Source organism: Myodes glareolus, chromosome 2 (genome assembly GCF_982192425.1).
Source record: "Myodes glareolus chromosome 2, mMyoGla1.1, whole genome shotgun sequence".
Classification (NCBI taxonomy): Eukaryota; Metazoa; Chordata; class Mammalia; order Rodentia; family Cricetidae; genus Myodes; species Myodes glareolus.
The window spans coordinates 107,438,256-107,459,464 of NC_142027.1; the positions used below are offsets into that span (position 1 = coordinate 107,438,256).

General features: G+C 42.9%; 1 long non-coding RNA gene and 1 pseudogene across 2 annotated transcripts in view; one reads left to right on the forward strand and one right to left on the reverse strand.

Moving 5' to 3' along the window:
• On the forward strand, positions 1–20,313 carry LOC125407546 (Golgi to ER traffic protein 4 homolog pseudogene; annotated as a pseudogene). The gene is made up of 5 exons (XR_014999662.2): positions 1–401; positions 4,971–5,375; positions 5,467–5,630; positions 6,241–12,791; positions 12,908–20,313. The product of XR_014999662.2 is annotated as a Golgi to ER traffic protein 4 homolog pseudogene (transcript).
• The window catches only part of LOC148123118 (uncharacterized), a 20,031-nt gene continuing 14,982 nt past the window's right edge, over positions 16,161–21,209 (reverse strand). The window contains exon 3 of the long non-coding RNA XR_015737277.1: positions 16,161–16,267. This is a non-coding gene — a long non-coding RNA (uncharacterized LOC148123118). The remainder of the gene's footprint in view (positions 16,268–21,209) is intronic.

Consider the following 21,209-nt stretch of genomic DNA (forward strand, 5'->3'; position numbering starts at 1 on the left):
TTGTGGCAGAGCTATTCCCCACCAGAAAATAAGGAGGACATGGCAGATGAACTCTCCTGTATCAATCTCAATGATGACAGTTTACAAGCATCCAGAGAACTAGCATCAGAGTACTCCATTTCCACTTTAGTAAATACAACCTGTTCCCTCACTCACATTCTGGCTGAGGAGAACTTGGAAACAACTGTGCCAAACTGATTTCATGACACCTTGGAACAAAACGACTTACTGTACCAAAAAATTATATCTACAGGAGGAAAAGAAAACATCATCCTCAGGTCTGCTACTCAAGGAGGCGTGAATATCATCTCACCCTCCCTCGGTTTCCTTTGCAGAGGAGATGGAGTGAGCTGGCTCTGCCAATATTCATGACAGAAACTGAAGTAAAGAACGGGCAGGAGGTAAATGAAAAAAACTGGCAAGGGCTTCTCTAAGTCTAGCTCCCCTCATTTATACCTCAGATCTTTACTGACCTGCGAATTCTGCCCCACAGGGTGCTGATATGAAATCATTAAAGACACACAAGGAAGCAGAAAATGCTGCAAATAAAACATCTGAGGGGACACAGGAGGAGGTTAGGGTGGAGGACATCACTTTCACTAACACAAATTTAGTTGTGTTAGAGATCGTGGATAAACCTCTGAAGAAAAAGATCTTGAGGGAGATGTTCCTGACAACAGACACAACAACTCCACCAGTTCTTACATTACCAGTCTGAACACATGGGATATCCTTTATGCTGTGTCCATTCCATCCCTTTCCTAGCATGAAAACCAGTATGAAATAGTTGAGGACATTATGAGGAAGGAGGTAGCATCTGAATCTCCAGATGAGCAGCTCCAGAAAGTACCCATAGCTGCCAACAAGCACACTAGAAGGAGCTCCAAAGGTGTGAGGGGGAAGATCAAGAAGCTGTTTGAAAGGCTTTCTTGCAGCCTCCCTACAGGGAATATACAACATCCAGGTAAGGGATAACAAGGACCGGGAAATGAGATTTCAAGGATATGATGCACTTGGATCACCAAATTAGCATTTGTATTTGATATGTTCTTTGCAAGGCACTTTGCCACAGGCAGGCTTCAGCCATTTTTGGATACGAACATTAAGGTATCTGGCAACCTAGAAGATTTTTTCACACTGATTCCTGCTCATGAAGACACTGGGAAAGTGGAGACAAAAGTAGACGGAACAGGGAGTTGTCCTCGGCTGTAATGCTAGGACTTTGTGCAAGGGACAACAGTTTAGAAAGAAGAATCTTGTGGAGAGCTCTGGTACCACAGAGCAGATTTTTCTCTTTTCTTTTTCATATCTTCATTTTTTTACTTCTACATTTGCTTCAACTTTTTTTATCAAGCATTTTCTCCTATCTATATATTTATCTTTGCCATTTTGTACATTGGTTTATTTCTAAACCTTAAAGCTGTTGTCAGTACATATTAGCTGAAAAATTAAAGCATTCGATAGCTCACCAGCTTTGTTTCTTCCCACAGAATTTTTCTGGTCTGATCAATTCCCTTTTCATTTTCAAACTCATCACATACCACCATGCTACTCATGAGACAAAATATGGCACGGAATCTTGAGGGACAACACATTTTCTAATGGCATCGCAGTGTCCAGGACAGGCTACCCTCCTTATGATTCCCATAATTGGGAGTTCAATAAAAAGGGACTGAGTATCATGAGTATAGAAACTAGGAGGTCTGCAGCAGTCAGAGACACTAAAGAATTTGAGGGTCTAGGTGAGAGCAATATTGAAGAAGCCCATGTGTTCACTCTCCACTGAATTACACTTCTCTCACTCAGGTCATCAGAGAGCTCAGAGTGCATTCTTGTTGTTACTGCTGCTTGTTTTATAGTCAAAATGGTCTCCTAAAAGTTATAATGATAGAAGTCTAATACCATCTCATTATCTCTGAATTCCTGGTCACTACAGGGGGTGCTATCTGGGGAGGTTGTGAAACACCCACGTAGTAGAACATGTAGTAGAACATAGAAGGAGAAACTGGGTCAACACAGGCAGTGGAACCCAGAAAGCCATGCAAGCATGCTTGAGATCCACCTTCCCAAGTCTCCATTCATGCCTTTCCTGTGCATTGTGAGCTAGAGTATGAATGTAGGACTTACGGAACCTATTGCTTCTTCTCAGGGATTGGGTCACTTCAGGATTAAATGAATGCAGTTCTGGGAGACACAAGGAGGAAAAATTCTTTTGGTCCTGAGTAACATAATTGCATCCTTGCAATGACTTCACTGGACACACTGTGCACTCTTGCAGACCCCGCCCATTGAAGGCACTGGCCAGTCTGAGTCTCATCCTCACACTGCAGAGAATGTGTTGCCTTTTGCTTTCAGGGAATTTGTACTCAGAATTTGGGTCACCTTCACATGGTTATCATTGATCACTTGGAAACAGACATGTTGGCTTGATTTGACCTAAGAGTTTGTGTTTCTTTCCTGGATTGTTGGTTTATATCTATGTCTTTTGAATGGTGTTTGAATTAATTTGTGCTTTCAAATTATTTACTTGTTTTTAACCAGCCTAATTCTCCTCTTAGATGAGCATGATTCTTTGACATGTTTACAATATCCTTTTCTAATTTTAAGTCTTTGCTAATAGGAGATATTCGCAGAAAGTAAGCTTCAAAATTGTGTGCACTGTGAACACCTCCAGTTTGATTCCATCCTCCAAGCTTTTTTGAGCCCCAAATGTCACCTATTCTCTTGATGACCTTCCTGAATTATCATGTCCCATCCACCAGAAAACAAAACCATGCCATCTCAATTAGGGACAACCCACCACACTGCCATGTTCAATGAGGCCTACCACCTTTTAGATCTATCCATATGATTTTAAGAAAAAAAAACGAATATCAGGTGTGTAGAAGTGATGATGTCTATCCTAGAGAATTCTTAGAGAACTTTTAGGCACAATGAAAAGGCCACTGAAGATGTTTTGACCTCAAGTAGTCCAGACACAAGTCACTAGTCTAGGTCAATGCAGAGTTTCTGATTCTACCTTCTTCTGACTATGATGCTTACCCAAGACTGGGGGAAAACGTCCTCAAGGTTTGATGTGAAATGCCTAACACTTCATATGTGCCTGAATGCTTGGTCTCTAGTATGGAGTGCTGATTGGTTTGGGAAGACAGAAAACCTTAAAGCACTGGAGAGCAGCAGGAGGAATTAGGTGACTGGATGCAGCAAGGGCCTGCCAAAGCCATGGAACCAGCTGCTTCAGCCTCATCTTCCCCAGGCCAACTTCCCCAGTTCCTCCATCTGCCATGCCTCCCCTGTTCTCAGAGGGCATGAGACAAGGGAGTCCTGTTGTCCCTTAAGCTGCTTTCTGATACGGAAATATTCACTGCCGTGATAAAAATAATGCAGTCCCTGTTATTAGATAGAGAAACTACCTTGGGTTACTCCTTGCTGTTACTGGTTCAACCTTGGAAGTGACATCACTTATTCTTTGTGAGAAATGGTAGGAAATTTTTCCTAAATGACGTTTAGTGGACTGGACTTTATTCTGAAGGTGCAGAGAAAGTCATGTTGGATGGAAAACATTTGGATCTAGCATTGGTTCTGATACATTTGGAATTTCCCAGTCTTATGGACCTTGACATTGGGAGTTTTCTTCCCTATTGCCATGAAGTTCATGTTTTGCACAATCTTTTAATTTACAGAGTCACTGCTGGTGTCTGAGACATTGATTTGTGCTTGTGCCCATTTGATTTTTTTTAATAAATTTGATCCCTTTTCTATAATTTTATTTGGCCATGTGGTACTATTTCTTTTGGGGTTTGTTGTTTTATTTCAAACCTTAACCATGAATAGTAGAAAATATGCCTTGAGACTTGTATCCATACATATAGTGAGCAAGGATCATTTTCATCTGCTGTGTTATATTGCAAAAAACCCTGGCATGTGCTTACTGCACTCACCTTTTAAGAATGCACAAACACATCCACGGCTCTAGTTAGGCTAAGGATATCTCTGGAACTTGCACAGTACATCTGAGGCTGTGTCCATGTGTATGTCAGAAAACTACAGCATATCATTCTTCGTGGAAGAACATGAGATATCTCTTATGTGTTCTTAAACAGTGTTGAACAGGGAATCTCATTTCAGATAATTGGCATAAAGAACATTATATTATGCATTTAGTGAGTGTGTGTATTAGTGTATGTGAGTGTCAGCGTGTGTGTATGCAACATAAATGTTCAAGTGTGTATGTGTGTGTGTGTGTGGTGTGTGTGTGTGTGAATTCACTGTTTTGGCTTCAGGGTACTACTGTCATCTTAGAATGTTTAGAACGATCTTTATTTTCTCTGGTGAAGCAACTTGAGGATCATTGATCTCCATTGTATTTAAAGACAGCAGGTATGATCCTTCATGAAATCTTTGATCCTGGGCTGTCCTTATAGGTATATTATCTTTCAATCTTGTATTCATATAGATCTTGGCACATTTTATAAGATCCTGAATTCATCATCATATCCTGGTGGAGCAGTGGGAAGGCAGCTGGTGGTGTATATTTGGTAATCTGTTATATCTCTGTTTGTGTCAATTTTGTGAATTTAGCAATCTCTTTCTTTGATGATTGTAACACTTTGGAGTACAAGGTTTATTTCGCAGGTCCTAGAGTTCCCATGGATCTTACTCATCTCTTTTCTCGCTCACATTTCAATAGTGTGTGACTTCCTTTGGGGTGTTCATATCAAGGGTTGTCATATTTGTTCATTCTTTCAAAGGACCAGCTCTTTGTTTCAACTGCAAAGTTATTTCTAGCTCTGTTCTTTCTTACACTTTCTCATAACAGCTTTGTGGTTGGAATGTTGTGCTTTGTTTGTTTTTGCATCTTTGACCACCAAAGCATTAGCATGCTTGTGAGACTTTTGATTTCTTGACATACAAACTGATAGTCATTACTTTGTCTCCTAGTACTTATTTTGCTTTTTTTTTCTTTCTAGCATCCTGTGGCAGAACCATTCCCCACCAGAAAAGGTGGAGGACATACATATGAACTCTCCTGGATCAATCTCAATGATTACAGTTTCCTACCATCCAGGGAGTTGACATCAGAATACTCCATTTCCACTTTAGTAAATACAACCTATTCCCTCATTCACATTCTGGCTGAGGAGAACTTGGAAACAACTGTGCCAAACTGATATCATGACACCTTGGCACAAAACTACTTACTGTACCAAAAAAATCATATCTACAGGAGGAAAAGCAAACATCGTCCATAGGTCTGCTACTCCAGGAGGCGTGCATACCATCTCATGCTCCCTAGGTTTCCTTTGCAGAGGAGATGGAGTGAGCTGGCTCTGCCAACATTCATGACAGAAACCGAAGTAAAGAACGGGCAGGAGGTAAATGAAAAAACTAGCAAGGCCTTCTCTCAGTACAACTCCCCTGATTTATATATCAGATCTTAACTCACCTGTGAATTCTGCCTCACAGGGTGCTGATATGAAATCACTAAAGACACACAAGGAAGCAGAAAATGCTGCAAATAAAGCATCTGAGGAAACACAGGAGGAGGCTAAGATGGAGGACAACAGAAACCTTTTTCAAAGGTTTTTCTGCTGCCTCTGCATGCCAAGGACTAAAGATACAACATCCAGGTAATGAATAACAAAGAATAGAAAATGCAGTTTTAGGGATATGGACCGGGTGAGGCCAGTTAATCCACATATGATTTGAGCTGTCTTTTTGAAGGCACTTTGCCATGGGCAGGCTTCAGTCATTTACTGGACCCAAACATTAAGATGTTTGGAATCCCAAAAGGAGCTTTCACACTGAATTCTATTCACAAAGAGATAGTGTAGTTGAGACAGAAGCAGACAGCAGAGGTTACTGGCAGGGCTTGGGGATGCTGGGAGACAGGAGTTAGGAGGGCTTTTAAAGGGACAACAATTAGGAAGGAAGAAGTCTGTGGAGAGCTCTGGTTTCTCAGATCAGCTTTTTGCTGTCTTTCTATGTCAATGTCACTAAAACAGTCCTTTGTTTCTCTCCTTTCATGGGCTGTAGATGCGGCCCTGATTTGGGGTTCCTAAACCCCGGGTCTGTGTTCAGCCTGGCTGGGGCATAACAGCTTCTGGAGCAAGCCAGGCCAGAACATGAAACGAGGTGTGCCCCAAACCTCTACCTGTTAGACAGCTCCAGCCACCAGGGCATGAGCTCTGTACCCCTCCTCTCCTCCTGGGTGCAAGGGTGAACTTCATTTGTCCCCAGAAGAAGAAGCTGGACAGAGAAGCCAGTCACATCATCATGGGCGATGACGAGGCATCCATCCCGCTCCAAGTCCACATGAGAAAAGTTAAGTGTCCCAGATGACTCTGGGTCCCCATCTCCTTCTCCCCTCGTTTCCATCAACAGAATCAATGAGCACATGTAAAGAAATGCTTGCACACTTTCCTCTTAGGTGGTAAGGAGGCACAGGAAGAGGAGGGGGGAAGGAAGAGTGGGGCAAGTGGGACTTGTCAAGGGATAAAAGCAGTGAGAGAGGGCAGAAGAAAGGGCTTGCATCTGGGTGGGGAGGAGATGATTTCTCCAGAGGAAATTCCATTCTGGCAGCAGAAAAGTAAGGGATGAATGTGTGGATGGTGACAGGGTCCACAAGCAAGAAGGAGAGGAACAAAATTCCTCTGAAGAGGAGATTAGGAGCGAGTAATGCTTGGGTACCCCGAGAAGAAGACCCTATCTTCCTCATGGGTTCCAGCTTGCTCCCAGCTGCAGCAGATGAGTGCTGTCTGAGAAATCTGCACTCATCCTGAGGTGCTCAGACAGGGTGTGACTGCAGAGAAGAGAAATCACATGTTTTCAGGAGCCTCTTCCTCTTTCTGCTTGACTGAGTCTTGGATTGATCTGGTAACAACTGCTTATGTTCACAGTCTTCATCTTTCATGCTCCAAGGTGCTTTTGTTCCATCTAATGATTATTCAGACAGATAAATTTGATGTCCCCATGGGGGATTCCTTGACTTTGAGTAAACAGCAAGATAGATGTTTGTACTGAAAATGGGTAAACGGTGCTTAATAGGACTGGGGAACATCACTGCCCAGAAAAAGTCAACAAACTTGGAACATCTTTGAGCCCAGGACCATCATCAGGTTTTAGTTTAGAAGGAAACCTGATTGCCAAGGAGCTGCAGATGATGGCCAGTGGTATTGTGTGCAGCCTTGATGAGCGAGCTGCCTGCAGTCTTCTCCTGCCCACCATACATATAGGGAGCATCTTTCTGGGTCACCATGGGCAAGCCAGCTGACAAGGTTTTCAGTGGTCTAATCTTGAGATCAGTCAGGTGTAGTGAATTTGTGTTCAATGTGCATCTCCTTGTGGTAGATGACGAGTTTCTGTATCGTGGTCTTGATGTACACCAACCATCCCAATTGAGCACTCTTCTCTGCTGAGGATGATGGTCCTGTCCTGGTCAATGGGTGTCTGGTTCTTTGTGACAGCTTATCAATTGTCCAGAATCCACTTCATTGGCTACATCATGTAAATGGAATCTTGACCGAGTCCTATATGGTGCCTTGCTCACCCTAGTCATAATGATAGTCAGTATTAGTATAGTCAGTCATCATTTTATTCTAATAATTCCTGCCATTATATGTTACTTGATGTTTTTTATTATATCTTTGAACATTCTTTGTTTTATTGTTTTGATTATATTGTGCCAAGTATGACTTGTTCAATGATCAAGTCCATTTGGAGTTCTGTATGCTTCTTTTACCTTGATGGGAAGTTCAATCTTTAGGTTAGGGAAGTTTTCTTCTATGATTTTATTGGAAATGGTTCCTGTGTCTTTGACCTTGCTTTCTTCTCCTTCTTATCCCCTAAGTCATGAATTTGGCCTTTACATAATCTCCCAATTTTTCTGGTGCCTTGTGTTTGAAATTTTATTAAATTTAACATTTTCATTGACTGGGAAATCCATTTCCTTTTATCTTGACTTCAATGTCTGAGATTTTTCTTCCCTCTCTTATATTCTGTCAGTAAGTCTTACCTCTGGGATTCTTGTTCCAGGCTCTTACACTTCTGTTTCCAGTTCTCCCTTGGTTCCACTTGTCTTTTTTTACACGTGTACCCTTGACCTGTTTTCTTCATTCAAATCCATTGTTTGTGTTCCAAATATTTCATTAACACATTCATTCATGTCCTCCTAAGGTCCTTGACCACTTTCATAATAGCTATTTTGAAGTCCTTATTCTGTACGTCAGCTGTATTGCCTTGCTCAGGAACTACTGAAGTTCTATTGGTGAGCTCTAGTGGAGACACACTGTTGAGGCTGTTTTGATTCTGTCCTCATGCTGATCATCCAGACATCTGGGCTTAGAAGAATTTCACTTCCAGTAGTTGATATCTGGTCTTGCCTGTCTGTTGGGTAGGTTTTTCCTTCCTTAGTTTCTGTTGCCCTCACAGGATTTTTGGAGGGGGTGTAGTGGTTGTGGGTTACCTAAAGGGAGTGCTCTGAGTCTCTCCCAGGTGTGGCCACTGGTGGTTCCAGGTGGGCAGTGTTTCTAAGTATTGGGAGCTTGAAGGAAAGAATAGGATGAGCTAGATCCTATTCTTGGCAAGTGTCTCAGAAGATACACAAGGAGGGAGAATAGTTTGGTCAGCCATCTTGATCTCTAAAGTACCAGGGAGCTGGAGAAAGAGGGTGAAATCACGTCCCTATCCAGCACGTGGTCTGGTACAGGGTTAGGAATGTGACTGGGTGTTTGAAAATGGAGGACAGAAAGGAGAGGGAAGATTGCCCATTTTCTTCCATGGTCAGCATGGCCAGAAGTGCTGCAATGACAAACGGTCTCCAGTGAAGGTGACGAAGACAAAGGGATGGGATGAAGAGAAGGCTGAGAAAGAGGATTTGTTTACTTTCCCAGGAATGGAAACAGAAAAAAAGAGAGTCCAGAACAGTTGGCCTGCTCCAAAGCTGAGAATAAGACTGGGGAACTGGGATTGGATGATGGGAAGGAGATTGAAGTTCACCCACCTGATTTCCTGCTCAGCACGACAAGTGTGTCCAGGGACATAGTGTCTCTGGTGTTGCTGGCTGAGACAAAGTGGTAGGAATTGGGCACAGTGGTGTAGGAGAAGAATGATGGATTTGAAATTTATACATCGACTAGTGAAACATGCAGACACTGGAAGTGAGTGCAGGAATCTCATAAATCAGTGTCTGATCATGTACGAGGCAGACTACTGTATAGGCAAAAAGTGGAGCCTGTAGTGCAGTAAAATCATTTGATAGTTACTGGAATCTATTCCCTTAATAACGAATGCTGTGAGGAACCCCAAATATATATCTTTGTGGTAAATCACATACCAACAAAATAATCTGATGCCATTCTCTGTGGGAGAGTTAACAATGTATTATTTCCTTTTATTTTTGTAAGAGTGTTAAAGATTTCTTCTGGATGTGGCAATCTTTAAGGAAGATCAAAGGATATGATCTAGTAGAATCCAGCTGGATTCTGAGGGCTGTGTGCTGTGCTGACTGATGACCCTGTTAGAGCTCACCCTGTGCTCACTGAGGAGACTCAGCAGTGCTTTCCTTCTGTCCTGTCAGAGCCCAGGGTGAAAGGAGTCAGCCATAGCTAGTGATTACTGCTAGGACTCCCCCAAACTGAAAGCTTACCTAGCTCCTCCTCAGGCTACCATGGAAGCTGAGCTTCAGCAGCAGGGCTTACAAGAGTCTTGGCAGCCTCAGCGGAAACATACACAAAGGAAGAGCCACTTCTCTGCAGGGGTGGGAAAGGAGGCCTGAGACAACCTAGTCTCCCTGAGGAGATCTTTGGTCTTGAACTGCTTCTTTCTCACTGCAGGGCAGTGACAGGCCTAAGAGCTCTGCTGTCACCCTGGCCATATCTGTGTCATAAACACAGATCATTACTACACTTTCCCACAGCATCTCATCTACCATCTGTTAGTCTCTATTACTGCAAGGATCCTTTCCCAGTCCATCCCGCCCTCTGCTTCTTGGCTAACATTGCCTGCACCCTGATCATGAAAATTAGTTCCATAGTCTCTAGTGTACAATGATGGAAAAAGTCAGATATCTATCATCAGATCTCCTTAGATACCCCTATGAGCCAATAATAACCAGTCCTGTAAGAAATAATGATGGAGGAGGGTTATCTGTCTATTGTTACTTTCATTGGTTAATAAAGAGACTGCCTTGGCCTTTTTGATAGACCAGCCCTTAAGTGGGTGGAGTAGACAGAACAGAATTGTGGGAGAAAGAAAGCAGAGGCAGGCAGTCACCATGACTCTCCTCTCTGAGACAGCTGCAGGTTAGAATCCTCCTGGTAAGCCACCACCTCGTGGTGCTATACAGATTATTAGAAATGGGTTAGATCAATATGTAAGAGTTAGCCAATAAGAGGTTACAGATAATGGGCCAGGCAATGTTTAAAAGAATACAGTTTCCATGTAATTATTTCGGGTAAAGCTAGCCAGGCAGGCAGCCGGAAGCGGCCCGCTATTCATTCTACAAAATATTAAATGATCATTTTTCTTGTCAAATACTATAAAACAAATCCTGTCTTTCCTTCAACCCTGAATACCCCTGTGCCTTTTAGACTTTCTTCCTCCATTCCTGGATGTCCCATTCTAAATGCCCACTTCTCTTCAAGTGTTAGACATGTTCTTCCAGACAGATGGAACCAATTTCCTTTCCTTGATCAAAAAAAAAACCCTTAATATCTATATATCAAGAATGCATTCCTCTCCCCCTTGCCTTCTTCACTGTTCACAATTCTTTCCCAAACTAGCCAAATGTGCATACACTGTGAAGTTAGACCTCAGATCTTGCAAACAACCATTTTCCTTCCTCTGGTCATGGATAATAGTGTTAAAAGGGATAAAAAGTACAGCTTACTGTCCAGGTATGCTTGCTCTGCCACTTCTGTGAGCATCTACTCTCCTGATTAGAAGTTGCATTGCTAAGATGTTTTAGTGGGAGTGGTGGTTTCTTTCTTTGTGTTCTCAAGACCATTTCTAACAGACTCCAGCTCTTTCTATAAACCTAACTATGCATCAGGTAATATAGGCACCACGCCTACCTTTGAGTTGTGGCCTGATGGTGGACCTGGATATTACATTCGAGTCTGGCACAGGTGAGTTTCTCAAGATGACAGAGACAAAAGAAGCAGTGCAGGATACTCAGCCTCCTGGGCCTTGATCCGTCTCCACACCTGCAACAGTTTTTGTCTACACTGCTGCCTTTGGACACACTTCTGCTTACATTATCTTTCATTCGTTCACATTCAATGATTCTAAATGATCATAAAATGCAAATAAAACAGGCATTAAGGCTATAATTGGTTTACTAATCCAAGTACTTCTCCTTGAACCTATTATTTAAAGGGAATCCTATGGAGTTGGCATTGTTCTCTTAAATATAGAAATATCACCTGTTCTTGGTGCATTTTACTAACAGAAAATGATTCTGGAAAGCTCTATGCCTGAATAGATTTCTGTTTCCTCATTATCATGTCTCATGTGGTTAATATATAACTAACCCCTAAGCAGGCCCTCAGACCTGCTTCATTTCCTAAGTCACGGTCCACGACCCATCTTGTACCCTGCACCATCACCTCCTTTCACAACTCCTGTTTACTGCATCACTGCTTCACCTCCAATCTGTCCCATTTCAGCCTTTCCCTGGTTCTCAGCTGTTGGACTGTATCAGCCTCAGGCAAATGCATTCTTCAAGGCTCCTTCTGAGCAAGTTCAGATCATAACATCTATCAGAGTAGGGTGTCTAATGTCAGAAAAAACAATAGGCAGAATTTTGGTTACATATCTCTTGAACACATTGACACGTTTGCCTGAAAGCCACACATGACGTCTTGGCATATTGCCTGGTTCTGCACTCTGCCTGCCAGCTGCAGTCCCTGTGTTGGTATTTGATCTGCATTCTAGGCTATGCTGTGTTGTCTCCTGTGACTTTTATCAAGGCCTGCTTTACTACATGAACCCCCTTTCACACACGGCATCCTGAACAAGTGCCTCCTCCTCTAAAATAAAGACAGATCTACTCATCCTTGATCCATTAAAGGCAACGGTGTTCCCTACACAGAATTGTCCATAATGTCAGACTCATTTGTCTCTGTTCAGGGTTTTTCATCCTCAGCTCCTGGGTGGGTCCCAAGCTCTCCTGTGTTGACTGCCCGTGTATTGTCCCTGTTCACATTCATCAGGAAATGCATCAGCGATGGCTCCACTAGGACACATGGCCATGTTCCCTGTAGTTTTCCTTTCATGAGTCTGAAATGTAAGTCTGAAACCCACAGCAGCACTGGTATAGTGAACAACTGTGGAAGTGACGGCTGCTCTGGGACTCACAGGAGTGTGCTGAGTCTCTCTCTGGAGTTTCTGCAGGACAGGTGCCCACATGCGGTAACCCTAACAGACATGGGGCCCAGTGTCTGGCTGAGTCCTCCAATTTGTGAGGAATCAGAAGCAGCTCACTCTCCTGCGGATCTGTAAGAGGTCTTTGCACACAGGCCTGGGTGTTTATGGTTACCATATACTTTATATTCCATGGGAGAAAGTAATTCACTTCACCTGGCTTGCTCTTTCAGGAGCCCACACTGAATCAGCCACTAGGAGGAGTTAATGAGAACTCATTTGCTTGACTAGCACCTCTTCTTCTGTGAGGTCCAGATGATGAGATAAAGAGACAGCCCAGACAGAAGACCCTGGTCTAAGAAGAAGGTGTGCTGTGCGTGCCGTGGCTTGGACTCCCCTCATCTTCATTTTTCCATCTCAATGTACAGGTACGGACAAACCTAAGAGTGGGGAGAACTTCTAAACTGAGTCAGTCCCTTCTGGTTCAAATTCCCAAAATGCTGTACCTCAACTCCACTGTTCACTGTGGTTTCTGCTTTGGCAGGTTCCTTTTCTCGGGCTATATTGACAGAAACACCCTCATTCTCTGTGTCTCTTGGACCAACAGCCAGACTCACCTGCACCCTGAGGAGTGGCATCGGCATTGGCGACAACAACATTTACTGGTACCAGCAGATGCAGGGGAGCCCTCCCAGGGTTTACCTGTGCTGCTGCAGATACTCAAACAAGTCACTGGGGCCTAGAATCTCCATTATATTCTATATATATTATATATATATAATCCAATATATTATATTGGATCCAGAGAAGCCTCAAAAAATGTTGCAAATTTGCATATCTCTGAACTATAGATGAAGAATGAGGCTCAGCACTGGTGTTTCATCTGGGAAAATAGTGTTTCCCACAGTGAAACAGGCAGATGGAGAAGTAGCCATCAATAGTAGCTTCTGAATGAAAAAAAAAAAAAAGCAAATCAGTTCTGGTAGAGTGCATGTAGCAGCCACAGGAAGGGAGCAAGGAGGCTCCACCAACATCGCCTGCCGCAGCACCAGTTCTGAACAGTGCAGAGGCCCATGGTATTGGTGTTGATCACCTAGAAAGATGCCTGCACCACATGGAGGGCAAACTGCATGCAAGCATCCAGAAGGGCGACTACCATGAGGCACACGAGATGTACCGGATGCTCTTCTTCAGATAAATGTCCAGAAACAAGCATTGAGAATCCTGAGATCTCAAGTACTCAGGAGTATTTCTCTTCTTCGGTCATGGCCAGCAGAGCAGTGCAGACTGACAGTCCTCGAGTCCCCGGAGAAGGTAACAGTGTATATAGCTGATGAACTGTTAGAGAACTGTAGAGCCAGCTACAGTGTTCAGTTTGATGGATCTAAATTCCCATGAGCAAGTAGTGTTGGTGGCCAGAGCTCTGAAGTGGTCCAGTGGAGGATCTGGGAAACTGGGCCATCCTAGGTTCCACCAGCCCCTCAAGCTGTGGGGTCTGCAATACTACTGTAAGTCTCAGTATTACTTCCTGCCCTCCATTGAGGGCAAGGACTGTACCAACATGACAGACAGGTACTCCACTACACATGACTTCTGAAGTGGGTGGGTGAATTCATGGCCCAGGCTGTGTACAACTGTTTTTCTGTTTGAAAAACAAGAAAGGTGCACAGGTGGTATTTACAAGGTACACACAGAAGGTCCTGTACATCGAGGATGAGCCACATTCTTTCAATCCCTGCTCAATTTCATCTGGTTTCTGCTGCTGGCTGTAGACAAGCTGACTGTGTTCAGTGAGTACTACCTGCTTCCCTACATGGGAACCCCATGTACAAAGTGTACCTGGACAGGGCAGCTGCCAAAGCAGACTTCCTCCAGAGAGGGCAACCTGGGAACAAGCTGAGCGGCCTCATGGACTCCTCAGAGCAGGAGGACGGGGACGAGTGCTAGGATGACAGAAGCCTCATCAGCCTGCATGGAAGCTGCCTGGTCAGCATGGAGATGTCCGTGACCAGCACCACTGGGATGGATTCAGTGCCAGGCTGGGCATGAGGTCCTTTACAGATTAGGTTCCTGTTCTGGGGCTGGAGGGACCACCTGTGCAGAGTCTGTCCCTATTTATGTAGGAAGGTTTAGGGCTGTATGGTTGGGACCAAGAACAAAGCCCAGCTTCTGCTGGCCACCCATGTTCCTCACATCGCCCACAATAAAGCACAAGTCCTGCTGCAGCACCCTGCTGCCGTCCTTGTCTCTGGTTCCTTGTAGAGGGCTCCAGTGGGACAGACAGCCTGGTATCAGTAACCTGTATCCCTTCCTCTGTGTCCACTGTTGCCATGGCATGCCAGAGGAGTGGTGGTCACTTCCTGAATCCTGCAGATGAGAGTGCTTTCTTGTTTGATTTCTGATTGGACACAGAGTTGTTTTGTGGTGAGCTTCTCAGGGACAGAATATGTTCTGTGGTGGTCAAGCTCCTTAGAGGTAGAGATCAGTCATTCAAGCTACAGCCCTGCTGGTCCCCATGAGCTCCACGCTGCTGCTCTGCAGAAGTTTTAAAGGGTGTAGTAAGTTTTCTTATCCTTCAAGTTATAGTATTTATTTTTTTTCTGGGTAAGTAATTTTGCAATCTAAAGTTTTAGAACTTAACCATATTAAGAATCCAGGAATTAGCAACCAACTCTATTACCTCAGATAACGTCCATGCTACCAGTCTACTTATAAAGGGAGACACCATATTTTTCACAATTAAAATAAATAAAATTTCTCAATTACAACACCTCTAAGCTGCTTGGGAAGGAAGCAGATATGTGCTATTTTCTATAAAATGGAATTTAAAGGAAGGCTTATGTCATCAGTTAATTAGTTCTCAAATTTTTTCTAAAGGTCTGTTTACATTTTGGATCTATTTGTGGTTTAATTTCTCTGACCCAGATATATCTAGAATTTTACCCCCTTTATTAGGGTTTACTGGTTCATAGATATCAGAACTTTTTAACCTTGTGATTTTTTAAAAAATTATTTCTCGAGATTATACTTACATCATATGCCCTTACCCTTTATTCACCTCAGTCCCTCCCATGTATTCTGCCTGGTTCTCTTTCAAACTGTGGCCTCTTTTCTCACTCTTACAAACATTCATTTATATACATATATATTCCTATGTACATAAACACAACCTGGTCAGACTATATACATAATCTTTCTTGTATGCATGTTTTTGGGTAGCCAATAATAAGTGTATGTTCCTCATGAGGAAGACTGTTTCTCCTACACTCAACATTCTTTGGTTGAGGTGTTTTGATTTAGGTTTGAGTCCTTGTGTTTTAGCTAGTCCATACATGTTGGCGAGACACTTTGGGAAATGCTTCTGGTTTTACACGAAGGTACAATCTCACAGCAAATTCCCTGATTCTCTGGCCCTTACAATCTTTCCACCTCCTCTTACTCAATTTTCACTGGGGTGTGGGAGTGTGGACGACACAACCCTGTCATTTGATTGATTGTGGTTTTGTGTAGTGGTCTCCATCTGTTGCAAAAGGAAGTTCATTTATGAAGGGTGATGACTACACTTATCAGTGAGTATAAAGACATGTTTATAGATTGTTGTTACAGATTATTTTCGTTTAGTGGCTGTACATTCTCCTATAATAACCATAATTTCTCTAGGATTGAGTAGTTAGGTAGTTTTCCTCTACAAGGTATGGTATTCCTTTTGATGTATGGGTCTTAAAAACAATTGGAGAGCTGGTGGCTAGCACTAAGGTATGTTTGTCAATAGTGCATATTTGGGGTTATCATACCCTGCTGGTTTTTGTTGTGGATTCATAGGTATCAAGCTGGGTTGAGATTGTGTAGGCTGTCGCCTTCCTTTGAATCTTGCATGACTTCGTCTGGGACCATGGAAGTTAGACTGCAGAAAGAGAATGTTCAAGTCAGTTCAGTTAACAGGTCTCAGGGATCTTTTTCTGAAGTGTTTGGTGTCTTCACCAATAGGGAATTACCATTCTGGGTGGGAACAAAGGATAACATCACTAGGCTGTATGTTTTAAGAGTCTCTTGAGAACTCTGACCAACAACTCAAAAGAGGGCTTCTCATATCTGGCACTGGCACCTTAGTTAGGTGACCTTTGGTTCTTAGGGGAGCACTGCCTTTGCATATGATAAAATCTCATTAACACTATTTCTATATATATTGACTAACATTTATATTTGTGTGTGTGTGTGTGTGTTTAGGTAAATAGTTAATAGTATGATTCTTTGTGGATTTTGGAACATTCTTATAATTGATTAACCAACCTCCCTCCATCTCCTCTCCTCCCCTTCTCTAAGAATCCCCATGTTTCACATTTCTGCTATCAGATAGCTAATATTCTATTTTCCTTTGCCCTCCTCTCTGTATTTATTTCCCTCTCTAATCAGCAATCCTTTCACTGTATCCTTTATGGTCACTCTTACCCTGACATTACCCTCTCTTTGATTCCTCAACCACATTCTTGTGAAGGAGACAACTACCCGATCCTGGTAATTAGCTCTATTTTATTTAACAGAATATGTACTCTCATGTGAAAATTTGAACCTAGGAGCCTCCAATAAGAGAAAACATGCAATGTATTTCTTTCTGTGTCTGGGTTACCACACTCAATAGGATCTTTTCTAGTTCCATCCATTTACCTGCAAAGTGTATGATATCAGTTTTCTTTATAGCTGAGTAGTATTCCATAGAGCACATGTATCACATTTTTTATCCATTTGTCAGTTGTAGGACCCTTGGTTGTTGTCATTTTCTAGCTCTATGAATAGGGCAGCAATGAGCATGCCTGAGAAAGCATTTGCAGAGTGGATGGTTGAGTTTTTTAGGTACATGTCATGGAGTAGTATAGCTGGGTCATCTGGTAGATATTTTTTTTTGTTTTGTGAGGATTCTCCTCAGTAATTTCCAAGTGACCAAACCCATTTAGAATCCAACAGCAGTGGATGTGTATTTAGTTCTTGAAACTACCATCTTTGTTCTCTATCCTAGTTTGGCTTATTAAGCACTACATACAGCAATTTTCAAAAGTCCCAAAGTCTTCCACATAAAAAAGGAAAAAAACAAACAACCAGGCCAAACCAAACTAAGATTACAAGCTTAGGTCTGTCAGCAGCTATTAATACTCCCACTCTCTGGTACCAACTTTGGCTTTAGTTACTTTTCTATTGCTGTGATAAGACCAAGGTAACTCATAAAAGAAAGAATTGGTGTCAGCTGAGGTGACTGAGGAAAGCCTTGGTGGCTAGGTGTGGGCCTGCTCCCTCAGAATTTCAGGACCTGAAGGATCCACATGGGCCCAAAGGTGATGGTGGGAGCCGAAGCATGGAGGAGCAGAGAGAGGCCAGCTCCAAATCACTGAATAGAAACTCTTGGGAGTTGGAGCTGTTGGAAAAGCCAAGCCTGACCTGGTGATACAGATAATTTAGAATCAGTTTGTGGAGAGCAGGACTGAGCCAGCAACCTGGGCTGGAGTACACCTGGGACAGCGAACTCCACTAGAGCAAGTATAGGGTAGCAACTACTGAATGAGTGGACCAGGGCCAGAGACCTCTGCAGGTCTGGGCATGAATCTGGGACCTTCAAGGGAGTATACCTTACCCAGGACCCCTGCTGATCCAAGTATGAGTGTGGGACCTCCAAGGAACTAGGCCTGAGCCAGGACCTCTGTGGGTCTGGGCATTGGTCTGGGATGTCAAAGGGAATAGGCAGGAACCAGAAACCTCTGCCAGTCTAATCGTGAGTCTGAGGCTTCTGAGGGAATAAGCGTAAGCCAGGTACTCTTTGGGTCTGGGTGCACCCAAGCATGGAAACTCCCAAGAGATCAGACTGGAACCAGAGTCCTTTACAGGAACAACCCTAATCTAGGGACCTCTTCAGGAATGGATCCAGACCAGGGACATTTACAGAAACAGCCAACAACCTAGGCTAGAGAAGCCCTGAGAAACAAACTTCAAAGGAGTAGAGCAAAGCTCAGGAGCGTCGAGTGACCTCCAGGAACACAGAGTGACCAACGGTGTGACTAGAACTGTGGCAGTGACTGTACCATGAGGAACAACCATCTGGATTCACTGGCACCCAGAAGATTAATCAACAGAATCACAGACAGCCCCAACTCCACCTATTAGAGAAAAAAGATTAGTAAATAAGTAAAAATGCATGCAACACCACAAAGAGCAGCCCGACACCAGTAAAACCTAAAGATCCTACAACAGCAAGACTTGAACAACCAAAAATGAAGCAGAAGAAAATGAGTTAAAAGAATAACTTCAGGAGAATGTTTGAAACTCTTAAAGAGGAGATGAGAAATTCCCTCAAAGAACCAGAAGAAAAGACAAAGAAAAAATTGGAAGATATCAGCAAATCCTTTAAAGAAAACCAAGAAAAAGAAATCAGACTATTAAAGAAACTATTAAAGATTTGAAAACTGAAATAGAGACAATAAAGAAAACACAAGCTGAAGGAATTACAGAATTTCTGGAGGAATCACACTTCCTAACTTCAAACTCTACTACAAAGCTGCAGCAATGAAAACAGTCTGGTAGTGGCATAAAAACCGACAGGAGGACCAATGGAACCAAATCAAAGACCTGGGTATTAATCCACACACCTTTGAACATCTGATTTTTGACAAAGAAGCAAAAAATATAAAAAGGGAAAAAAGCATATTTAACAAATGATGCTGGCATAACTGGATATCAACATGTAGAAGAATGAAAGTAGACCCATATCTATCACCACACATAAAACTCAAGTCTAAATGGATCAAAGACCTCAAAATAAAGCCAGCCACACTGAACCTTATAGAAGAGAAAATGGGAAGTAAACTTGAACGCATTGGCACAGAGAACCACTTCCTAAATATGACCCCAGCAGCACAGACACTGAGAGAAACAATTAATAAATGGGACCTCCTGAAACTGAAAAGCTTCTGTAAAACAAAGGACATGGTCAACAAGACAAAACAGAATGGGGAAAAATCTTCACTAACCCCACATCAGAGGTCTGATCTCCAAAATATACAAAGAACTCAAGAAATTTGTCATCAAAAGAACACACAATCCAATTCAAAAAGGGAATACAGACCTAAACAGAGAACTCTCAACAGAGGAATCTAAAGTGGCTGAAAGACACTTAAGGAAACGTTCAACATCCTTAGTCATCAGAGAAATGCAAATCAAAACAACTCTGAGACTCCATCCTACACCTGTAAGAATGGCCAAGATCAAAAACACTGATGACAACTTATGCTGCAGAGGTTGTGGGGTAAAGGGAACACTCCTGCATTGCTGGTGGGAATGCAAGCTGCTACAACCCCTTTGGATGTCAGTATGGCGATTTCTCAAAAATTAGGAAACAACCTTCCTCAATACCCAGTAATACCACTTTTGTATATATATCCAAAGGATGCTCAGTTGTGCCACAAGGACATGAACTCAACTCTGTTCATAGGAGCATTGTTTGTCATAGCCAGAACCTGGAAACAACCTAAATGCCCTTTAACTGAAGAATGGATAAGGAAAATGTGGTACATTTACACAATGGAGTACTACACAACAGAAAAAAATAATTACATCTTGAATTTTGCAGGAAAATGGATGGAGCTAGAAAACATTTTGAGTGAGGTAACCCAGACCTAGAAAGACAATTATCATATGTACTCACTCATAAGTGCTCCTTAAACATAAAGCAAAGAAAACCATCCCACAAGTCACAATCCTAGAGAACCTAGACAGCAATGAGGACCTTAAGAGAGACATGCATAGATCTAATCTACATGAGAAGTAGAAAAATACAAGATCTCCTGAGTAAAATGGGAGCATGGGGACCTTGGTGAAGGTTGAAAAGGGGTTGAGAGGCAGGGAGAGGAGGAGAGAAAAATAGAGTGCTCAACCAACAAGAAATCAATAAAAAATTAGAATCAAAGACCCTGATATTATTTTTATTCTTTCACATTTTCTTTTCATTTTTTTCTTTTCTCTTTATTTTACATTCCAATCACAGTTCTCTTGTGGGAACCTGTCCTTCCTGATCCTTGAGGCCAAAACACAGGATGCAAATAATGTTTACGCTAACCAGCTAAGCTTCCTGCTAGTTCCATCCTTGGTTCTGCTACAGCCTGGTACATTAGCCTGAGGGATCTATTTTACTTTAAAATGGTAATTTCTCAACCTGCCTCAAAGAAGCTCAGGCGCCAAGGCCCATCTAACCTGTCTGACATTGCCTTAAACCCTCTAACACCTGCCTGGGGAAAAACTCCCACAGAGGCCAGTTTCCCCAGCCCCCTCTGAGTGAGAGGAGTTTTCCTTTACTGGGGCGTGTGATCCCCTCCTCCCTGTTCCTGGATGGGAGGAGGCTTTGCCCTTTTTGATCCCGGTAGCCCACTGGTATAAATACCCGATTTGAGTTTAATAAAGTTGCCATTTGCCACTTGCTCCTTGGCAGATGAGCCCGGTCTCTTTATGTGTGTGTATCATGTCTTTTTTCAACCCTCAGGACAATCGTCCATTCTCGTGGGCTCAAGTTCGAAAAAACGCGCAGCCTAAATCGGGTGTGGGTATCGGGGGAGGGAGCTGGAGCTTCCCACAGGGCAGGAAACCCTGACTGCCCTGGGGGACGGAGGGGAAGGAGGGGGAGAGTGGGGGGAGTGGGAGGGTGTTGGGAGGGGGGGTGGAAATGGAAACGTTTATAATTCAATAAAATTTACTAAAAAATAAAAAAAAAGAAAGAAAAATACAGACTCTTACAGATGGCGTCCCTGGGTGGGCTTGGCTTTAAAGAAAAATTAAAGAGTCGCGTCCTGCTGTCAGTGGATCCACCACGA